This window comes from Theropithecus gelada, chromosome 6 (assembly GCF_003255815.1).
Source record: "Theropithecus gelada isolate Dixy chromosome 6, Tgel_1.0, whole genome shotgun sequence".
Lineage (NCBI taxonomy): Eukaryota > Metazoa > Chordata > Mammalia > Primates > Cercopithecidae > Theropithecus > Theropithecus gelada.
The window spans coordinates 118752475-118774127 of NC_037673.1; the positions used below are offsets into that span (position 1 = coordinate 118752475).

The 21653-nt window shown below is 38.1% G+C and overlaps 1 protein-coding gene across 5 annotated transcripts in view; it reads left to right on the top strand.

Moving 5' to 3' along the window:
- SNCAIP (synuclein alpha interacting protein) overlaps positions 1-21653 on the top strand; it is a 146628-nt gene that overhangs the window by 8067 nt on the left and 116908 nt on the right. The window lies entirely within an intron of this gene.

Below are 21653 nucleotides of genomic sequence, written 5' to 3' on the forward strand. Positions count from 1 at the left end.
AAAAAAAAAAAAAAAAAAAAAAAAAAAAGATTTTTCCTTCTGCTAATGCAGAAGGAAGATATTAGTCATTGTTGAGTGTTTACTGTGTTTGACATGTAACCATTTATTCAGTGCTTACCAGATGCCAGCCCTTTTTGAAAGGTACATTATAGCTAAACCATGCATTATGAGTCCAGTTTTAAGCTATGGAGGAGAACGAGGTTCAGAGAGGGAACTTAGAGTCTCCCACTGGGCAAGTACTGAGAATAGAATTAAACAGAGAACCCAGGTTTATATCACCACTACTTCCTGCTGCTTCCACACTCATTCATGCAACCAAGTGAGGCATAAGACCTGTGCCAGTGAAATTTGGATCCTCTATTGGTCCTGACTTCCCTCAGCCTTCAGCTTCTCTTGTTGAAAGTAAGTTAAGTGGCTGCTTTTGCCACAAGAGTTTCCTGGAATGTGTGCAGTGCAAGAGCAGTCAAGGGCTGGGAAGATCTCAGCTAACTCTCCTCCTTCACCTGTGACAACATTTTGACAGTAGGACAGATAACATCATTAGAGTGACAGCACTACTGGTTTGATCATCTTTATGTAAGTTTCTACCTCTTACTCATTTCTGAGTACAGTTTGCACACTTGGAAACTTTAACTTAACAGATGCTCAACAGCAAAAATGACTGCAAATTCTCCATGTGACCTCCCTTCCACAGATATTTATTGAGGCCTGTATTCTGGGCTCTGTCCTCCAAGCTGTGGTCACAGCAGTAAGCAGACAGATGTGGATCCTGAGCTCATGGTATTTGTAGCTAGCTTATATCTAGGTAGGAAGGGGGCTAATAAATAATTTAAATAAAGTGTGGTAAGTTTTATGAAAAAGGAAGTATCAAGAATTTATTCTATTCAAGTTTCTTCATTCTTTTCAGCTTAAAAATTCTGGTCACAAAACATTATATACTTCTCCAGCCCTTTCTTCCCCCAGGATGTTTAGAGCGCTTCAGGTTTCCAAAAACTTAGTTGACAGAGTCAGGGGGATACGCAGGCCAAGCAGTTAATCTCAGTCCCCCCTTTGCAGATGAGAAGGCAACAGTGACCAGATGACTTAACCATAGATGGGGTGAAGACAGAGGTAACTGGTTGGTCTGGTCCCCAGTATAGCATTGCTCACTATAAACCACAAGCTGCTTCTAATTTATTTGAGATGTTGTTATCATGGCCTTTATGTTCTGGTCTCTCTTGCTGCAAATGAGTCCGGCAGGCAAGCACAACTCAGAAAGCAAATGTACCCTCTTTGTAGCCCCTAATGGGTCCTCCTGTTGTCTCTTTCTCATTCCATGGGCACTTCCCCCTCTCACCCACTTGCCCTGAGGCCGCCTCCCCAGATTTTCTCCCGAAGCATTGTGTTGTGACTGCACCAACCTGCACTGGCAGATAGAAACGTAATAAGATTCACGAATGGGAGTCATGCAGGGAATTTCACATTTTCTAGCAAGCACGCTTAAAAAAGTAAAAGGGAACAGGTGACATCAATTTTAATAATATATCTTACCCAATATAGTCACAATGGTAGCATTTCCACGTGTAATCCATATAAAAAAATCATTAACCAAGAAGCTTACATTCTTTTTTTTCCCATATTACATCTTTGATATTTGGTATGTGTTTTTTACTTACCTCAATTCAGAATGGCCACCTTCCAATGTGGCCACAGGTGACTGGTGACCCCTGCAGTGGACTACAGGCTTGGACCTTGAGGAGACCCTGGGATGCCTAAGACAGACTCAGCAACCACCTTCTCAGTCTCCCTCGGCACTTAGCTCAGATCTTTATTGCTGCTCCAATAGAAGGTTCACAAGCTTGTTTTCTCAAACCTGGGCTCTTGAGGGAAGGGAATTTGTCTTTGTCGTCTTTCTATCCCTGGTGTAGAGTGCAGTGTTTAGAAGGCCCACCGTTGGCAGTGGGTACATAGTGAATCATTAATGAACAAAGGAGGGATAACTAACCCCAGGAGTTGAAGGGCTTGGTATATGGAGGCTCACCTGTCCAACCTCTGCTCCCTGACTATATTCCCTCATTGCAGGGGCTCCTGTTGCAATCTCCCAGCTTTGTCCAGTGCTGCAGAACCACATTGGAGTCAGACTGAATGGACAGGAAGCGTCTCTAGTCACACATCTAGGCTTCTAACCTAGAATTGTATTGAGGCTGTATACACCTTGTTTAGTTTTTGTTTCACCTCTTTTAATATCAAATACTAGAAGAACTTATAAGCAGTCTAGTATGTGAAATCATAAGTCTTATTTAACAGCATGAAAAAAGAAGAAAAAAAAAACAGAACAGACCAAACACAGAAACAAAAACTCGTCCAGTGAACAAGCCTCCTATTGAGATTGCAAACAAGGCCAACTGACATATAGAACATTAAATATACAAGAGAAGAGTAGCCTGCATCAGGGAGCTGTTAGAGTCATCACGATGAACTTTCTGTTTCCAGTGGTTTTAGAGTCATCACTACTCCCTCTGAGAGAACTGGAGATTTATATCCTGAGTCAATTTGCCTTTGCACATACAGTATTTAAATTTTGCAAGTGCTTCTAACCAACTAATGTGCATGCTAGCTTATATACTTTACCCCCAAAGTGTCACTTAGAATAATTCATATAACCAAATCTAAAAGATTGGTACTTCCGTAAACCATATTAACCACATATTCAAATAAATTCAAAGTTTGAAAATGGAGGAAAATATGTTTGGTCTGTTAAGTCATATAAACATTTTTAAAAGGGATTTTTACCTCAGAAAACAGCACGGTTACCTCAGGCCCACTTAAAGAGTACATTGGAATGGAAAGTTGAATAAGGTCTAACCTCAGTTTGACCATTGATTACCAGTTTCAACCTGGAGAGCTCATTGACCTGCTTTGAGTTTTTGTTTCTGAGTGCGTACAGGAAAAATAAATCCTGCTGTCACACACTATGTTTTAGGAGGATGAATGAAGTCTAGAAAATGTTTTAAACAATTCCTCAAAAAAGATATTTGGAACAGTTTGAGGGTGAGGTAGCTTGCCAGTATTTCTGCAAAGTAAAATCTTAAAAATAATAGCATACATCCTATAGCAGATAACTGAACATTAGCCATGTTTAAGTAATTTGATGATCTCGTCTTTAGTAAGACAAGGACAGTTCAAGATAGAGTTTTGCATCTGTTGGCTACAGTTTTGGGAATGCTGCTTTCATTTGGGATTCTTAAAAAAGAATTCGTGCCTCTTCGCAACTAAAATATATTTCTTCAAAGATGACGGCTCTGGTGTTCTGTGTTGGTGTAATTGAAAACCTATAAAAAGGCTGAGAGCTACTTTTGAATTGGCTCAGTGAACTTGGACTGGATTTGTCGAGTGGTGAAAGGTTTAAAAGAATTTTCATAAATGAGGTCTCCAAGCTGTGTTTTAACCATAGAATTCCAATGAACTCCAAGGCCCGTGAACTCGGGCAACAACACCTCAGAGAAGAGCAGTCATATCAAGATGAAAATAAGTGATTCATTTTCATTCCCCACATTCTGCAGACGTAAGCACGCTTAGCCACTGATAATCATAATTTAGCAGTACTGTTGTGCACTAAAAATACAATTTAAAAGTCTAATCTTTAATTAAGTTGAGTATTCACAGATTAGCATGGTTACAAATCTTGGGCACTGGATGTAGTACAGTGTTTACTCCTGTTGCTAGGAAATACAGCAGAGCTATTTGAAAGTTACAGATTGATTTGGTGAGAAGGATGTGAGCCTCTCCCAGTAACAGACTTGCTCATTGCTTCTCTCTTATGTAATGTATGTAAATGCATTTCATGCAGCGGAAGTCCTGTGCATTCAAAGCTTTTGTTGGCAATGGAAGCACAGGTGTGTGCACCTAAGTCAACGTTCAGAGGATATTTGAAAAAGTGATCTTACCTAGAACTCCTGGATAAAATAAGTATCACGAAGTGTGAGGATTTGAGTTTTTACTGAAATGAAGTTTTCTATTTGTTAGAGTTACCAAGAAAATAGAGTGTTCTTTAAAATCTAATTGTCATGAGGCTAATTGATGGCTTTGCATTCCTGCCATTAGTGGGAAGCTGTCAAATTAGTATGGAAATTCGATCCAGGTTGATGGTTTTCCAAAATTATTAAAATGTGCATGTAGGAAACTAACTCTGCTTTACTTTTCTTTCTCCTCCCCCGCCAACCCCCTCCCTGTTTTGGCAAACCTTGTTATGTGACACATCATACAATAGTTATTAAAAATGCAAAGATGATTCTTACACAGCATGAAAAGGAGTAGCTACGTGCCAGTTCACTTGCCTTGTCCCTGAAAAAGATGAAAGATTGCTATGTGCTTTTTCAGTCAGGACCAGGCGTGAAAGAGTGGCCTCCCCAAGCCCAAAAAGAGGACTAAGAAAAAACCCACAGGGAAAATTTTCTATTTGATCTATTTGAGGCAGGCCCTTGCGCAAAGGGACTGGTATTTCAAAGCAGGGTCCTTCCTAAGAGATGGAAAAATAGCAGAATACATAATTGTCTCAAGGAACAAAATCAGGAGTAGGATGACATGTGCTTATTGTGAAATTGTATCCTACATCCAAGCTTAGAACAACCTGGATAGAATTAGGGCAGGGTCCTGCTGGGGACCAGAGTCACAACTCTACTCCAGCATGTGTGCTCATGACCTCTCAGTAATTAACACACTTTTACTCGCCCTGTGGATGATTATGGACTCATTCCTGTAGAAAGCCAGTTGTTGATTTTGGTATGAATTATTTTCTCAATGTATATGAGTATCTATCACAGTGTCTGGTATGTACCGTATGATCAATATATGTCTGTGGAACAAATGAGTCCTTCAACATGTCTCACAAGTAAATGTGTTCCTAATATAAGCTTTAAGGCTTATTCCATTGCAGCTAATAGAGGTTAGGGGCTTGTTTCACAAAAGATATCATGTTACCTGTTATTTACACTCAGAACATCCATCTGAGGCACAGTGCTGTCAAACAAGTAGGCAAAATGCCACGTGATGGAAGGTTTCACTGCTCAGCCACTAGTAGTAATAGCTGATGGAGTTGTAAGATGTTTAAGACCTGCCTTTATAGAACATTTGATTCTAGAAGAGAATTTGGAGCTTTGACAATAATGAGATGGAAAAGTAAGATAAAACTGACACATGGATTACAAGTTTCTTAAGGGTATTAATTCTAGTCATTCCCCCATCTCCCAAAACACCTGACACCATACAAATGACATGGGATCAAGGTGGTGGAAAGGAGGCAGAATAACATAATAACTGATTATGAGCATGGGCTTGAACCACAGAGCAAGGCCTGGCTCAGTGGCTATGTGTGATTTGAAACAGCTTATAGAACCCCTCAGTATTTTGATATGATTTCTTCCTTTTTTATCAACAGATATCTATTGATTTTCTCATTTATTCAAGGCAAGTTTGGGACACTTGGGATAAAATAAGAATAGTGGATATCAGATCCATTCTCCCTGTCTCCACCTGCTCTGTGTAATAAGATGGCCGACCAGCCTTATGAAATCCAATCAGCAGGCTCCCTTGTTCTCTGGCTTCCGGTTGGGTTTGGCCAATGGGATGGATCAGCAAACGATTAACAAACAGGTAGGGAGGGAGAGGTTTGGGTATTTTATTCCCTGGGCTCCCACCTTACCAGATCACCTCTGCCTACTATAAAGCACATGTGCTTGCAGGCAGCTGTCTCCCTACGGCTGTTCTCTGGGTCCTGGTAACTGTGCCCTCCCCAAGCAACTTCAAGCTGATAACTGCTCCCTTTTAGTCTTACTAGCTCAGGGTACTACGTCATTGTTTGTAGTTTCTCTAAACCTTGGCCACAGCTTTGCAAATGCCCTTTTTACTAAACAACTCTCAAATTGCATTTGAGTATGCCATCCATTTTCTTTGGGGAAGCTGACTGACACACTGATTACCAGTCTCAGAGGACACTTTAAGAATGGCATGATTTATCAGGAATTCAGTATAACTATTAGCTCTTATTATGCATTCAACAAAGGATTATTGTCATCATTAGCTTTTTTTTCACAAAGTATTGTTTGCAATATTTTTGCATTCTTTAATTTTTTAAAATGAGAAGGAATATATTACCTTACAAATGTTATATACGGGGGAAAATAAAACAGAGATCAAGGGCTAAGGTCACACAGTGCTTCAGTGGCAGAACTAAAAAGTGAAGTGAGGGTTTCCTACCTTGTTTCTTTGCACAGCATACACGGTTACAACATGTCTGGAAGAGAAAGTTGCAACTTCAAAGTTAAGTAAATTAAAATATAACCTAATTGGGATAATTGGGTATGCTTAAACTAATAAACTCTATTTGTGACCACTAAATAATAATTGGGGTGAAATATTGATGACTCAGCATCTTCAACTTAATTACTGTAAGGGCTGGGGCTAAGCATTTTCACATTTATATCCTTCTGGTAGTTTTAAGACAAATGATCCTTAGGAATGAATTTCTTGTAGGCTCTTAAGAGTAGAACTGTTTATAAGCAACACTGAATAGGAGACCAGCATTCTAATGCTTGTGTAGTAGGTTTTTCTATTCCTATATATTTGTCTGACTTCTGTCTTAGAGCTCTCATTCATAAGCCACATAAAGTAGGTCACTCTGTGATACTTAGAGTCATCTTATCTATAACTTATGGTATACTCATTAACCTGTTTTTCAAGAATGAAAAGTAACAAATTCCCTAAAGAAGTAGTGGTCGTCCTGAAAAATAAAACATACTACTACAACTTCTTTCCATTTGATAATAAATTTGTCATAGTTATTGAAATTTCAAACCTCATGAGTGTATCTTTCATGGCCTTGGAAAAATTGTCCAAGTATTCTATTACAGAATAGAAAGAAAGGGAACTTCAGAAATGTCTCCTTATGTCTCCTTTTTTTTTTTTTTTTTTTTTTTTTTTTTTTACAATTAAGTAGAGTCAAGGGAGGAATAGCAATTTGCAAGGTCTTTTGATGTCAGCCCAAATAAGGATTTATAGATTGTCCCTTCTGTGTAAGGAGCTGAGTAGACAAAGACAAATATCTTGTTGCCAGAAGAGCTCATGCTTCTAGAAGGAATTATTTTCATTTAAACATTTGGGTCTCTCTCTCACTTTTATAAACATCTTATTTAAGGCCAACTCCAGGTGGAAGTCCTGCCTTCTGTCTTTATAAAGAAAATTCTTTCATAGACTCTACAGTTAACACATATAAACGTTCTCAACTATGTATATATGTATGTATGTATATATGTATGTATTGTCTTTGAATTATCCTTTCTGGAGGAGATACTACATCAAAGTACCATAATGACCTCCCAGTTGATCCAAGTGAAACCTCCTTTTGTTCATTCCAGACCTCTACTTCTGTTTAGATTTCATCTCTTTTTATTTTTTGCCTCAAGTGAAATAAAGTCCAATTTTTATTGAGAGGAACTAGTGTATTCATAGTCATTGCTATTCTAAATGATTTCACTGTTTTCACCATGTCAGTTGTGTTGACATGAGTACCAGTAATGTGGTAATAAAGTTCCTAATGGATCATACTGGAAATATCACATTATACCCAAGAACCTTCCTTGGCTGCTTGCCAAACAGAAGTAGGCATAGATTCTTTAGAGTAATTGATGATGTTTGCAGATGGAGGACACATTATTTCAGGCGGTCATTCTATAAATATGCTCTTGTACTGATATGGTTTGGCTCTGTGTCTCCACCCATATCTCGTCTTGAATTGTAATCCCTACATGTCAAGGGAGGGACCTGGTAGGAGGTGATTGGATCATAGGGGCAGTATCCCCCATGTTCTCATAATAGTGAGGGAGTCCACACGAGATCTGGTGGTTTAAAAGTGGCAGTTGCCCCTGAGCTCTTTCTCTCTCCTGCCACCTTGTAAAGCAGGCACTTCTTCCCCTTTGCCTTCCACCATGATTGTAAGTTTCCTGAGGCCTTCCAAGTCATGTGGAACTGTGAGTAAATTAAACCTCTTTCCTTTATAAAGTACCCAGTCTCAGGTAGTTCTTATAGCAGTGTGAAAACGGACTTATATAGGTACATTTCTTTGTGTGTATGCAGTCTTTTTCTTCTAGGAAATTTCTATCTGGTGGAGAAGAAACATTTGTATTCCGTAGTAGAGGCATGTGCCAAGGGCTATAGTCAGAAGGAGAGAGGGAACTATGATCTCTATGTGGAATGGGGAGGAAGATGGTTAGATTATCAAAAGCATCACAGGAAAACTCCCATTTGATTTAGAGTTAAAGGCCAAGTGGGTATTCACTAGGCAGAAAATTTAGGGGACAATGTTGGGATTAGACAGAACTTGGGAAACTAAATATAAGTATTTTGATGTGACTTCACAGTAAGATGTATGGTACAGAGTATCAGAAGATAATGTTAAAAGGATAGTTCGAGCCAAGTCTTAATCTGTTTCCCACTGCAGTAAGAGAAAGTTTATATATCTTTTTCAGTGAATGTGATTAATAGATAATCCTCCATAGATTATGTCACCCATTCTCAAGGTTTATACTATCACCTGTGTTGGTGACTTCCAAATTTGTATTTCTAGTCCTGGGCTAGAGATCCTCTTTGTCTTCTGGCCCTCAGCATTTTGATGTCTATCAGCTCTTGCAAAAGTGTGCACCCCCAAAGTAAATTCATTACCTTTCCTTCAAAATCTTTGCTCTGTCCAAATTTCCTAGTTTGGTAAATGGCCCCAGATTTCAAGAAATTATCCATAAATACTCCCTTCTTTTGAGCCCTCTCAATATTTTCCAATATCTAAACACTCAACAATTCTTGGCTTACTTATTTGTTACCTTGTTCTAAATATTATTGTCTCCTTTCCATCCCCATTTCTAGTAGTATCTTTTTTTCGGATTGTCATTATTTTCTCTTTTAATTATTGCAGCAACCTCTTAACTGAATTCTACACCTTTCTGATCAGTTCTTGCACCGTTAACACATTGATCTTTCTCAAATTGATCACATCAGTGATTTTGCTAGTAAATTTTTAGTAAATCCTCACTTGCTTTAGTATAAAATCCCAAAACATTTAGCATGACATTTAAGCCCTTGTGATTTGAGCCTTGCCCATTTGTCCAGCTTCATGGGACCCATGGCCAGTCCTTTACCCTTTTCTAGCCTTATTGAATAACTTGAAGATTCCTAAAATTTCCAAAGTTTGTTAGTCTTCTGGGTACTTTCCTGTTTCTGTTCCTGTTGCCATGCTTCTTACCCTGTCAATTCATTTCTCTTAACCTCTGCCCCTACTCAAGTTGAGGTAAAGTGTTTCCACAATTGTATGGTGATAAATTATTTACTCTTCTCTGTCTTGTCTAGACTGCAGGCTCCTCAATGCCAGGCACCATGTTTCATTCATGTCTGCCACATTTTCTATGCTTAGCTTCATGTCTGGCACAGAATTATAGCAAAAATAATAGTGTTTACTAAGCACTTATTATACACCAGACAAGGTGCTAATTTATTTACAAGCATTATTTCCTTTTAAGGAGAAGAAATCAATCTATGCTTTAGAAAGGTAATGTGGCAAAATTTAAAAAAAAAAGATTGGGTACAAGATTTATTACAGGGAGTTCAATCAGGATGATTTCAGGAAAACAAATGAGTATTTAAAAGAGGTTAATTATTCATAATACTCCCTTTCTTGAACCTCCCAGTATCTCCCAATATCAAAACACTCAACAAGTCCTGCCTTATTTAGTTGTTAAATTGTTCTCAACTTTATTGTCTCCTTTCCATTCCCATTTCCAGTAGGGTAGGGGAAATAGAAATCAAGAAAAGAAAATTTACTATAGTAATTTGTAAAGGTGTTGAATGGATAGATAGATAAATGAAAAGACAGCCCAGCATATGTTTGTTAGAACTCACTGAGGAACTTACTTTAACTTAGAAATCTGAATAACTTTTGTGCAAAAAGCTTATTAAGATTAGAGGAGCAGAAACAGCTTATGTATCCAAAAGCAGATATAATGAGAGAGTAAAATAACATGGCTTTTAAAAATAGATATTTAAAATTATAAAGGTACATACAAATTATTAAGTTAGATTCAAAAGCAGTTTTCAAGTAAATATGGAAATATGTATTTTAGAATTACTGTCATCAAAATGGAACTTCAGGTGGAGTCATCATAAGCTTAGGAGTTGTCAATGGAGGCAAATGGTTAAAAGTGTGGACCCTGGGATTAGAGCACCTGATTTGAATCTAGCTCTGTCATTTGCTAGCTATAAGATGGGGGCAATTTGCTTAACCCTCAAAATGGAGGTGCGTTCTTTGTTTTAAGGATTAAATAAAAAAAGAAAAGTGTGTGCCACTATAATAGTGTGGGATATAGCAAGCACTCAAAGATGTATGGGCTTTCCTCCATGTACAACTTCATTTCTTAGCAATAGTGAGAAAGTGAGCAATTATGGCATTTGTACTTCAACTTATATTTTCACCTGGCTTTCATGTCTTGTGGGTGTGTTATAACAGAAAATTTGCCTAGTTTTATATGAAAAACACAGTTTTGCATACTAAAATTTACTTAAAGGACCTTTGTGTTGTTAGGGTACAGTCTAAGTGCCTTTTGTTTTCCCATACAATTCATGAAAAAATTTACTGAGATGAACAAATGTTAGTAGTAAGCCATCATTTAATTCAGCAGTCCCTAACCTTTTTGGCACAAGGGACTGGTCTCATGGAAGACAATTTTTCCATAGCTGGGGGAGGGGATAGTTTCAGGATGATTCAAGCACATTACATTTATTGTACACTTTATTTCTATTATTATTACATTGTAATATATAATGAAATAATTGTACAACTCATCATAATGTAGAGTCAGTGGAAGCCCTGAGCTTGTTTTCCTGCAACTAGATGGTCCCATCGGTGGTGGTTGTAGGGGCATTGATGGGAGACAGTGACAGATCATCAGGCATTGATTCTCAAAAGTAGCACACAACCTAGATCCCTTGCATGTGCAGTTCGCAATAGGGTTCATGCTCCTATGAGAATCTAATGCCACTGCTGATCTGATGGGAGGTGGTACTTGGGCAGTAATGCCAGAAGTAGGGAACAGGTGTAAACACAGAGGAAGCCTTGCTTGCTCACTGCTGCTCACCTTCTGCTGTGTGACCGGGTTCCTAACAGGACTCGGACCAGTATCAGTCCATGGCCCAGGGATTGGGGACCCCTGATTTAATGCACACAATTTATTAAAAATATGGTCCCTAGTTAATTCCTGTGTGATGTGAAATCTCAAGTTCATTGGTTTTTAAATGTTCATTAAGCAATCCCTTTTACTATTCACTATTTTAGTTACTTAGTCAAACATCTTAACAGAAAGACTCCTTAAAAATACACTGTTTCCCAGAAGTTCAGAAGATATAATTAGTCTCTACATATTTTCAAGGTACAAATATTGTGTTCTTATGGAGAATAACTTAGAGATAAAAAGTATATATTCACTGATTTAATGACCATCCTAGTTTTTTCAGGCCACTATAACAAAATACCATAATCTGGGTAGCTTGTAAATAACAGAAAATTATTTCTCACAGTTGTTAGAGGCTGGGAAGTCCAAGATCAAGGCACCAGCAGATCTCTCGTCAGGTGAGGGCCCACTTTCTGGTTCATAGCTGCTGCCTTCTTCTGTGTCCTCACATGGTGGAAGAGGCAAGTCAGACTCAACACATTTAATGTCGCCACTTAATCCCGTATCATTCTCTGTAACTTCACTTTGCATTATTTTTTCATCATAGCACTTACCCTAACTTAACGTGTCATATTTATTTGTTTGCCTATTGTCTGTCTGCCCCACCAGAATATTAGACCATACATGCAAGACTTTCTTTTTGCTTAGTGATATATTCATCAAACCTAGCACAGTGCCTGGCCCATAGCAGAAATTCAGTAAGTATTTGTTGAATGAGTAAGTGTACAGATACAAGCCTGTGCTTAGTAGACAATCCTAAATAGGGAGTGCTGCCACATGAATGTGTTTTTGTGAACAGTGTTGACTGATTAGAATGTGATAGTTGTTGACTGAAAACACATAAAAAACTTGGAAGATGCAAAGATGCATCAAAAGAAAAATGTTAAATCATTCTCCAACTGTGGACAATGATTTAACATTTTGGTGTGTTTTCTTTCTTTATGTATTTGATATCATAATGGTGTGTTATCCTGGATATATTATTTTGTATCTTGCATTTTCCCACTTAACAGTCAACCATCAGCATCTTTTTATATTTTACAAAAATTTTTATAAAGACTTCTATTTACACATGGTGGAGTAAAGGTACATTTCTCCTCACCTCACTAAATAATAGAAATGAGGGGAAAAGAGAAGAAAATCCATCTGTAATGAAACAAGTCACTGGCAACAGCCCCAGAGCATATACCTTGAAGCATACCTGCCAAATCTGTAATGTTTGGATACAGGTGAAGGAGGGCATAAGATTATACTTATTTTCGTGGACCTAGAGCAAAACATAATTTCCCTTGAATTAAGAGTACTGCCATAAAAGACATCTCCAGTGTTCCCTGAATTATATGACAAGACCTAGAGCTGTAGCTAAGCTGTGGAAGAAGTTGAGAGTGACTCTGCAAACATTCAAATATCACCACTGAAAGGCAGACAGTGGCACTGGAAGGAAAACCATTCTGATGCCATTTTAATTTCCCTTTCCCTAGCCTGCTGGCTGAGGGAGCTTGGTAAAAGTGAAATGGGGAAAGGAGGGAGAGCAGGCAGTAATTGTGCTTAAGGGCTTTGCTGTGAGGCACATTAGAGCAAGAAATGGGAGAAGCAGGGGGCAGAAAAGAAAGGCTTTCTGAAAGAGCTGGCCAGACTTTTAGGAAAATGCATTACTTATTTCAGACTCTGAGAACACACTAAGACGCTAAATAGTATTTGGTGAACTGAAAGTGTAAATACTTTCTTCCAAAGCTATTTGGTTGAGAGACATGGCCACTGTAGAGAAAATAACCCTTTAAAATTAGAAATAAGAATGAAATAGCTGACCTTGTACAAACTTTGTGTAGTTTACAGAAAGAGGTTAGCACAAAGATAGAAGCCATAAATCAAAGATTAAGCAACATGGCACAAAAGGGCATGTGTTTCTGTAATTGTAAAATGAGCTTCTCAGCAAAAGGTGAAGCTGAACTTTTCAAATTGCTGGAATGTCGCTCCTTATTTATGAGCAAAGATAAAACTCACTTTTAGATAAATGACTAAATTGAAATACTATAATGCGTACCATTCAAGTGCTGTTATGGTTAAAAAATGTGACTATAAAAATGTCACATTATTACAGAACCTATTTGTTGGTTAGGTATTTTCCAAGTCCTATCTCCTCAGTTTATTGACTCCCGCTAGGTTTTACTACTACCTGCCTTGCATAGCCAATGCACAGTAGCTATTGCAAAAGCAAGATCTAGTCCTTTGTACCTCACACAGCTCTGAAGAATCTCAGGAACTCTTTAAACCAGAGCTGATATTGTTGCTAATGCCATTCGATGAAATAAGAATGAAGGCACTTTGTTGGCGAATACCATATCTCCTTTACAGAAAAGCAGTGGTCTCTTTCAAATTCAAGTTCGCGTCTAATTTGAAACTACATCTTATATTCTGATTGTTCTATCATTTCCTTTGAGCACTTAAGCAATCATGGTATCTCTCTTCCAAATTAAGTCAAGACAGAGCTTACTATATGACCTATTAAAGAACCAGCACCAGGCTGCATAACAGCAGTGGTCCTGAGCTGGGGATGTTTGTGTGCCTTAAAGATTATTAATAATTGCGATAGACTTCCCATGCTGGTAGATTACCTTTTACATGTTAACATGGTAAGGCCACAGTGGGCTGAATTGTTTGCAGGTAGGTGACAATAAGAAGCCAGAAATTGTGGGGAAATGGAATGTATACTGTGGTAAAGATGGGGGAGATGGAGGCTACAAGAAAGAAGAGATCAGCATGGAAGAGTGAGTTTTATGAAGAAGAGAGAAGTGAATCAAAAGGATGAGTCAAACAACAACATGAGAGGATGATACGGCAGGCTTCAATTCTTCAAAGAGGTTATAAGAAGATGAACTCGAAGAAATGAAAATGGAATGGCAAACTAATAAAAACTAACACTTACAAAGCATATACCAGGTGCGGGCACTGTTCTAAATGCTTTATTTATGTTAATTAATGTAAACAATAACCCTGTGAGGTCAGAATGATTTCACAGAGTTTAACTTTTCTTTATATGAAAAAATGAGCTGGCAGTCCAGCTAACCTATGTTTAAGGTCAACTGTTGACTAATTTATACTCAGGAGAGTTACAGCAGAGAAGTGATATGCCGTGCAGCTAACACAGGTTCTTGTCAGTGGACGTCAGGTGGTAACATTGAGGGAGGGAAAACAGAGTGGATTAGAGAAAGCATTTTAACAGCAAAGCCTAGGCTGGGAACTGTGGATTTATATTAGGAGAAATTTTTTCTTTTTTAAAGACCATTCTGCAATTGAAAAATGTCTTATTAGAAAATGTGCTAATTTTTTGCAATTTTGAGGTAGACCTAAACTAAATAGAATGTAAATATTTCATTGTCACCATTATACATATAAATAAACCACTGATTTTGGATAAGTGTCCAGTAATTTGTGTATTATTCCTTCAATCTAGGCCTCTTGGGCAAAAGTTATATTCACCTTATAGGTGTGGATTTGGTGACTACCGTCTTCAGGAAATGTTATTGCATTGCCAGAGATATTACTAAATCTGTAGATTTGGCTGGGAGATATTCTAAAATGCAAGTGACAAATCACCTTTACTTTCAATAACCAACACAGTTGAAAGGGTGGGAGGAAGGCTTATAGGCAACTTAAATACACATTTTTGAGGATTTTTTCACTCTTTCCTTTTTCTTGATGACTAAAATATCATATAATCTTATTTTAAAGAAAAATAAAATCTAACAATTTAGCATTTATCTTTAGTGGAAATTGTTGCTAGGAGGAAAAACAGTTTTATAAAGAAGTTTGAGGTGAACAATTGCCAAGGACTCAAAAGACAGGCTTTTTATGTGTGTGATGTATCTAAGGGTTTGTCTTGACAGTGTCAAAATAACAGTTCAATTCTGTTAACCACTTGATTCACAAATAAGTCAAAATAATCATTAGGCTAAATTAAACTGCTTTTTTTCTTTTCTCAACTTTCTTCATCAAAAGTATATATTTGTAGTTGTAGAGCAAGCAGATATACTAGCTCTTATGAAAAGTAAAAGGTGTTCCAGTTATGACAGATAAAGGGAGTCTGACTGCCATAACAGTTAAAGCACACCAAAGTTTGGCAGAGGGTTTCTCTGCACTTTAACTGTTGTATCTCAGGTTCTCTAGGAAACAGAATCTGTGCAGGAAGTTTATTAGGGACAGCTGTTGGATTCAACATCTGTGGAAGGAAGGGAAGGAGTCAGAGAGGGCAGAAGGAGAAGTTGGGCTCTGACATAGTCTCACTTAAAGCCCCAGCCAACCCATGGAAAGCTCTGATGCTAGGAGGGCTCTTCGTCATTGTACTGAGTTGGAGCAAGGGCACCTGGCCTGCATAACTCCATGCCATCCAGTTGTTGAATGAATACAGGCTGCCCCAGGAAGGTGGCTTTTTCTAGCCCAGGGCAATTCCTATAGAAAGCTGAAAGCCGAGGGCTATCAGGCAACATCTTTCCCAGGACCTGGGCGAATATGGCCTTAAGTCCTGAAAAAGAATCTGGCAATTCATGACAATGCCCTTTCTAGTAGCTGACTGAAATATTTTGAAATTTTAAGACAGAAAAGGAAATAATCAAGAATAATATTTGCATTTTATTATTAAGACTTATATAGTGTTATCACAAAGGGAGGCCTTCTTCTACAGACAAAATAAGACCAAAAGAAATTATTTAAATAAGCTTATTTTGCATAGAAGTAATATATTTAGCCAATACTGGTTATTGAGAGAGAGAGAGAGAGAGAGAGAGAGAGTGTGTGTGTGTGTGTGTGTGTGTGTGTGTGTGTGTGTAATAGATACACAGAATGAGCCACTTTTATTTTTATGTACTGCATTAGTACCATAAAATATTGCTGTCATTTAATGTTTGCAACTCTCTTGTATGGAAGGTACTATTGTCCAATTCTGCTGATAAATAGAATCAGAGGGCTAGGAGACATGTCCAAGATCATACAGCTAGTTACTGGTGTAGTCATGACTCTAACCTACATCTGCCCGTATTAAAGCTCTTCTTGATCCTCTCCTTCATTGTTCTAGTCCTTGGACCATAGAGGTTTTCTATTTCAGTAGATAACATTTTGTCCTCCCAGACCTCAGAAATTTTTCCTTTAAGCTAAGTGTTTATCTCCTTTGGCCCTTGTCACAGCCTTGGCTGGCAAAAAGGCAAGGTGTTTTCCTTTCATTGTTGTTGTTGTTGTTGTTGTTTCTGAGACAGGGTCTTGCTCTGTCACCCAGACTGGAGTGCCATGGTGCAGTTATGGCTCTCTACAGCCTCAAACTTCTAGACTCCAGTGTTCCTTCCACCTCAGCCTCCCAAGCAACTGGGACCCCAGGTGCATGCCACAACACCCAGCTGATTTTTTTGTATTTTTTTGTAGAGACTGGGTTTCACCATGTTGCCCAGGCTGGTCTTGAACTCCTGGGCTCAAGCAGTCTGCCCATCTTAGCCTCCCAAAGTGCTGGGATTACAGGTGTGAGCCACTGCATTGGCCAAGGCAAGTATTTTTATCTGCACTTTAGCAGGAATGTAGTGCTGATGACAGTGGCCTAGCATCTTATGAAAACAGGACCATTCCAGGAAGGCTTCTGCCCTGTACTTCTGCCCCCATTTAGTAGATGAATTAACAGGTAAAAGAAATGATGCAAAATGTGGCAGGAGTCAGAGGTGAACTTGGGTCTACTGATTCCAAATCCCATGCTTAATTCCCCCTCCAATGGGATTAACACAGGAAAAGGGAAAATATGGATAATTGTAGGTATACTGCACATAAATTGTGGGTGCAGAACAATATCAACCTTTCAATGATCCTACATAATAATCATTTTATTTATGATAAGGAGATTGTGGAACCAGTAGAAAGAAGTTATTTGAGTGGCCATTAGGAAAAATGTAAGCATATACACTTTTAAGAATGTGGCTAGAACAAATTTTGAAATGATTTTAAACTTCCTTTAAATTAGAATAACTTCCTAAGGGCTTCTTGTTTAGAATGCCTGAATGATGTGTCTCTTTTACTGACAGAAATAGTTGCCTGATTCCCCACAGTTGAATCACATGACAAATGCAACTCCATTGCTCTGAGACAATCTGTTTCCTCTGTTTGAGTTTTCTTTGTTTGTTTGTTTTTGAGGTGGAGTCTCACCCTGTCGCCCAGGCTGGAGTGCAATGGCGCGATCTTGGCTCACTGCAACCTCTACCTCCTGGGTTCAAGTGATTTCCTGCCTTAGCCTCCCAAGTAGCTGGGACTACAGGCATGCCACCACCATGCCCTGCTAATTTTTGCATTTTTAGTAGAGATGGGGCTTCGCCATGTTGGCCAGGCTGGTCTCAAACTCCTCACCTCAGGTGATGCACCCGCCTCTGCCTTCCAAAATGCTAAGATTACCACCATGAGTCCCCACGCCCAGCCTCCTCTGGTTTATTTTAGACAGCACAACTGAAGTAGAAAAGGTTCTCTTGTTGCCTAGTTTATTATAATAGGGTACTGCTTGTGTCAGAAAATTCGAGAGGACTTTGAGATATTTGTCAGATATTTATATAATATTTCATCTTCCATAATATAAAAAGGAATAAAGAGAGTCATTGTAATATTTTGAGTCACATACGTTTTTTGATACATTGAAGTAAATGACAGTCCCAATCTGAAGTATTTTAAGTCTTTTCTCAAGAAACTATTACTTTATTCATGTCTTTGGTTTCAGCTCAAATCTTAATTTAATGGAAGATTTCACCAACAGTTAAATAGAATGGATACTTGTGCATGATTAATGCAGTGTCCCCTATATATTGTATGACTCTGAATTATAAATTATTTAGCATTTTAGTACTAGAAACAGATGATATGTTTGCCTTTTGAAATGCAGATAGAAGGATGTAGACAGAGTGTCGCTCTGTCACCCAGGCTGGAGTGCAGTAGTGTACTCTCGGCTCACTGCAAGCTCCGCCTCCCAGGTTCACGTCATTCTCCTGCCTCAGCCTCCTGAGTAGCTGGGACTACAGGCACCCACCACCACACCCAGCTAATTTTTTTGTATTATTATTATTTTTTTTAGTAGAGATGGGTTTCACCATGTTAGCTAGGATGGTCTCGATCTCCTGACCTTGTGATCCGCCCACCTTGGCCTCCCAAAGTGCTGGGATTACAGGCGTGAGCCACTGTGCCCAGCCTGATAAAAGACTTTAATACATCATGAACACTTACACATGCATGTGTGTTCATTAACAACCACAAGTCAGTCAGCTTAAAAATTCATGCTCACGACTTGTCGGTGTTAATCTAAAGGTCCATAAATTGGATTATCACTGCTAGTGCTACAGTAAAAACCAACTAATAATTTATTACTTTTTTTTTCCTAGGTATTAAAATGGTCACAGAACTACAATTATACCATTTCGTATGCACACATATATAAAGTTATGCTGATATTGACAATTTATAAAGGTTGTGAATGAGATCTGAATTAAGGATGGCTTGAAGTTGTCTTTTATTGACTATACGAAATCAAAAATTAAATATGATTATAATATCTAGAGAATTCACATACAATATACAGTGATTATTAAACTTTCAAGTTTCATTGTTTTGGGAGAAGTTTTGTGTCAGTCATGTCTGGTTGCCCAAATCTTTAAAAGAATGCTCATTTCCTAAAATTCTTTGTGGTCTAAACATGAGAGTTTATAGCAAGATTCACCTGCACCCCTGCTTCTATGCCAGGGATTCCAAAGTTATGTGTACGGAGGCAGGAAGGTCCTTGCATACCAGGAGGGGCACTTGAGTATTATACAGTGGGGAGTAGTGAGTATTGACAACTTGAATGGTGTAGGCCTGGAGAAAGTTGAGTTTGTGATCATTTGGGAATGTAATGCCAGTTTCTCCACAGCTTCTGACTTTCATGATAAGATAAAAATGTGGATGTTTTGGTGAAATTTTCTGATTTTTAGGACACTCACTGGGCCAGATCAATCCCTTACGTGGGGTGCGTGTAGCCTGTAGACCTCCAGTGTTCACATTCCTATCTAAGTCAAAGAGAGCCCAAAGTCTTGGGTTGTCTTCCAATCAATTTTGAGTAGGCAACTAATTATCTTAACAGAATCTTCAAAATAGAATCAAAACCAACTTTGGATACATTTCAGTGTTCTTCTACAAGTGTCAAAAACTACAGTAACCCTCCAGTTTTTTAGTTTAAGCCGTGTGTGTACCTTTTAGCCAAAGGGGCAGAGGCAGTTGGAATTCTATTTCATTTGGCATATTGTCTTTTATTATTGATTGGTCTAACATTGGACACTACCTTTCCTCATTCCCATTTACCTATCTCGGTATGAGATTTCCTGTCTTGATTCAAACCTTTGTAGTCAGTTTTTATCTGATCATTTGTCTGTCTGATATCCTTGATATGCTTTTATAACATTTTTAACAGAAAATGTAAGTGCTATTTATGGAATGCAAGCTGGTCAGCTATGAAGGGTCTCTTGTGATTTCTCAAGTTGTTTTGATGTTTGACTAATATTGGCTCCTAGAACAGAAGTCTGGGAAGTAACAGGGAATGTTAAACAACTGAATACTAGTTTCCTTCCCTTCCAAGTCTGTCTTCAGGGGCATAGAGAAAAGATGAATGAGAATGGAAAATAGAGGAGTGTAACTGAGCAGGGGTTAATTATATTAATTTCAGACTCAACTCATCTTGAAGACATTATAATCTATAAAAAATGGAATTTCAGCAAGAAGCCAAACTCGTATTACCTTTTCCTTTTTAAGAGCACAATATGTTATAGTCATCAGGCACTCATAAATTGCCATTACAAGCTGTTTAGAATAAGACACTATACAAAACCTACTTAGAATTGGAAACCGTAGGGAGATTTTTTTTCCCCCCCTGTTGCACCTGAGGTAGTTTTTCCATGTGTTGAGTTTCCTTTTCGTTGTTCATCGGAGAACATGGGAATTCTGCTGTGCTTCTTGTACATGTGATGGATGAGGAGGGTCAAGATACAATTGAATTATTTTAAATACTGAGGAGCCAAATGTAAATAGTACTATGTAGTACTGTCCCCTCATTGTATATGCAAACACAGAGAGCCATCATGTTTTCTCCTTCATTTATGCTAAGTCGCCTGGTAAGAATTATTAAGTGGTAGATGGGAATGGGAATAAGTAGAAGAGAGTGAAAAAATAGTCCAATTTCTTCCAATACAAACTTCTCTGTTCCTTCACCAGGAAAACTTCAGTTCCTGTTTCATCAACAATAGTAAGAATATCTAGGTAAAAGACCATTGAGAAGTGTCAATATCTTGAAGCAAACGAAAATTCTTCAAAATATTTACAGTAGCCATGAAAATAACTTAGAACATCGACCTGGAGTAATCAGCATTGACAATTGTGCGTACTATCCTATTTCTCATTACTTTGTCCTATGTGCATAAGTAATCATTTCAATGACTCCTTTTGTTAAAATATGTGAACATTTATATTCAATTATTCAAAAGCACATGATCCTATGTCAATTCCTTGGAAATTTTAGAGTAAATTTTACTACTTCATCACCTGTATCTAGACAAATTTATTAGGCACTTGCTGATGGTGAGTAATACCTGTTTATTAAGCTGATTTTCCGGCTGCTTTCATGAGGGCTTTCATAAATTAGCATTAGTACCTTAACATTTAAGCTTAAACAGGGGTTAGGCATTCATAAATTGAATCAAGTGATCATGGACTAAGAGGGAAGGAAAACGTTTTTTAATGCATTTCTGGCCCACCACCCCCGTCCTCTTCTTTACAACCCCAAGAGCCTACTTTCTAATTTAAAGTTAGAATCTCTAGTGCCAGAAATTTCTACTTTATGTCTTGGCTAACCAGCGAGGATAATCAGCACCTTGTCTTTCTTAAAATTGACAGGGCACATTTTTAAAGTGTTGAAAGAGAAGTATACAGAGCTTACAGGTTGAACAGTCTCAGTTCCCTGACCTCAGCAAAGATTTCGAAACTTAAGTTGTTTTCAGATGTCAGGGTAAAGCCCTGTGGTCAGTTAAATGAATCAGCTATTTTAGTCATTGGTATTTTCTAACAAATACATAAAAATCGGAAGTGCACACTCTGAAATATAAAAATCAACATTATTCATTTTTTATAGTTTTGTGTTACATTCACCAAAGGGAACAATATATATCCCAGTTTGGTAAGCCTATCGTCTGTTTTAGCATATTAAAAAGGCAAACTCATTTAAAGATTCAGGTTTAATCCTTTGAAAATTAACCCAATCCCAGGCATTAAATGAACTTTGCCTAAATTCAGACAAGTGCAGAGAACCTCCAGTTTATTTTGCCCTTTTAGTTGGAAAACAATACAATTTTCCATGCTGCCTTTCACTGGCCTCTT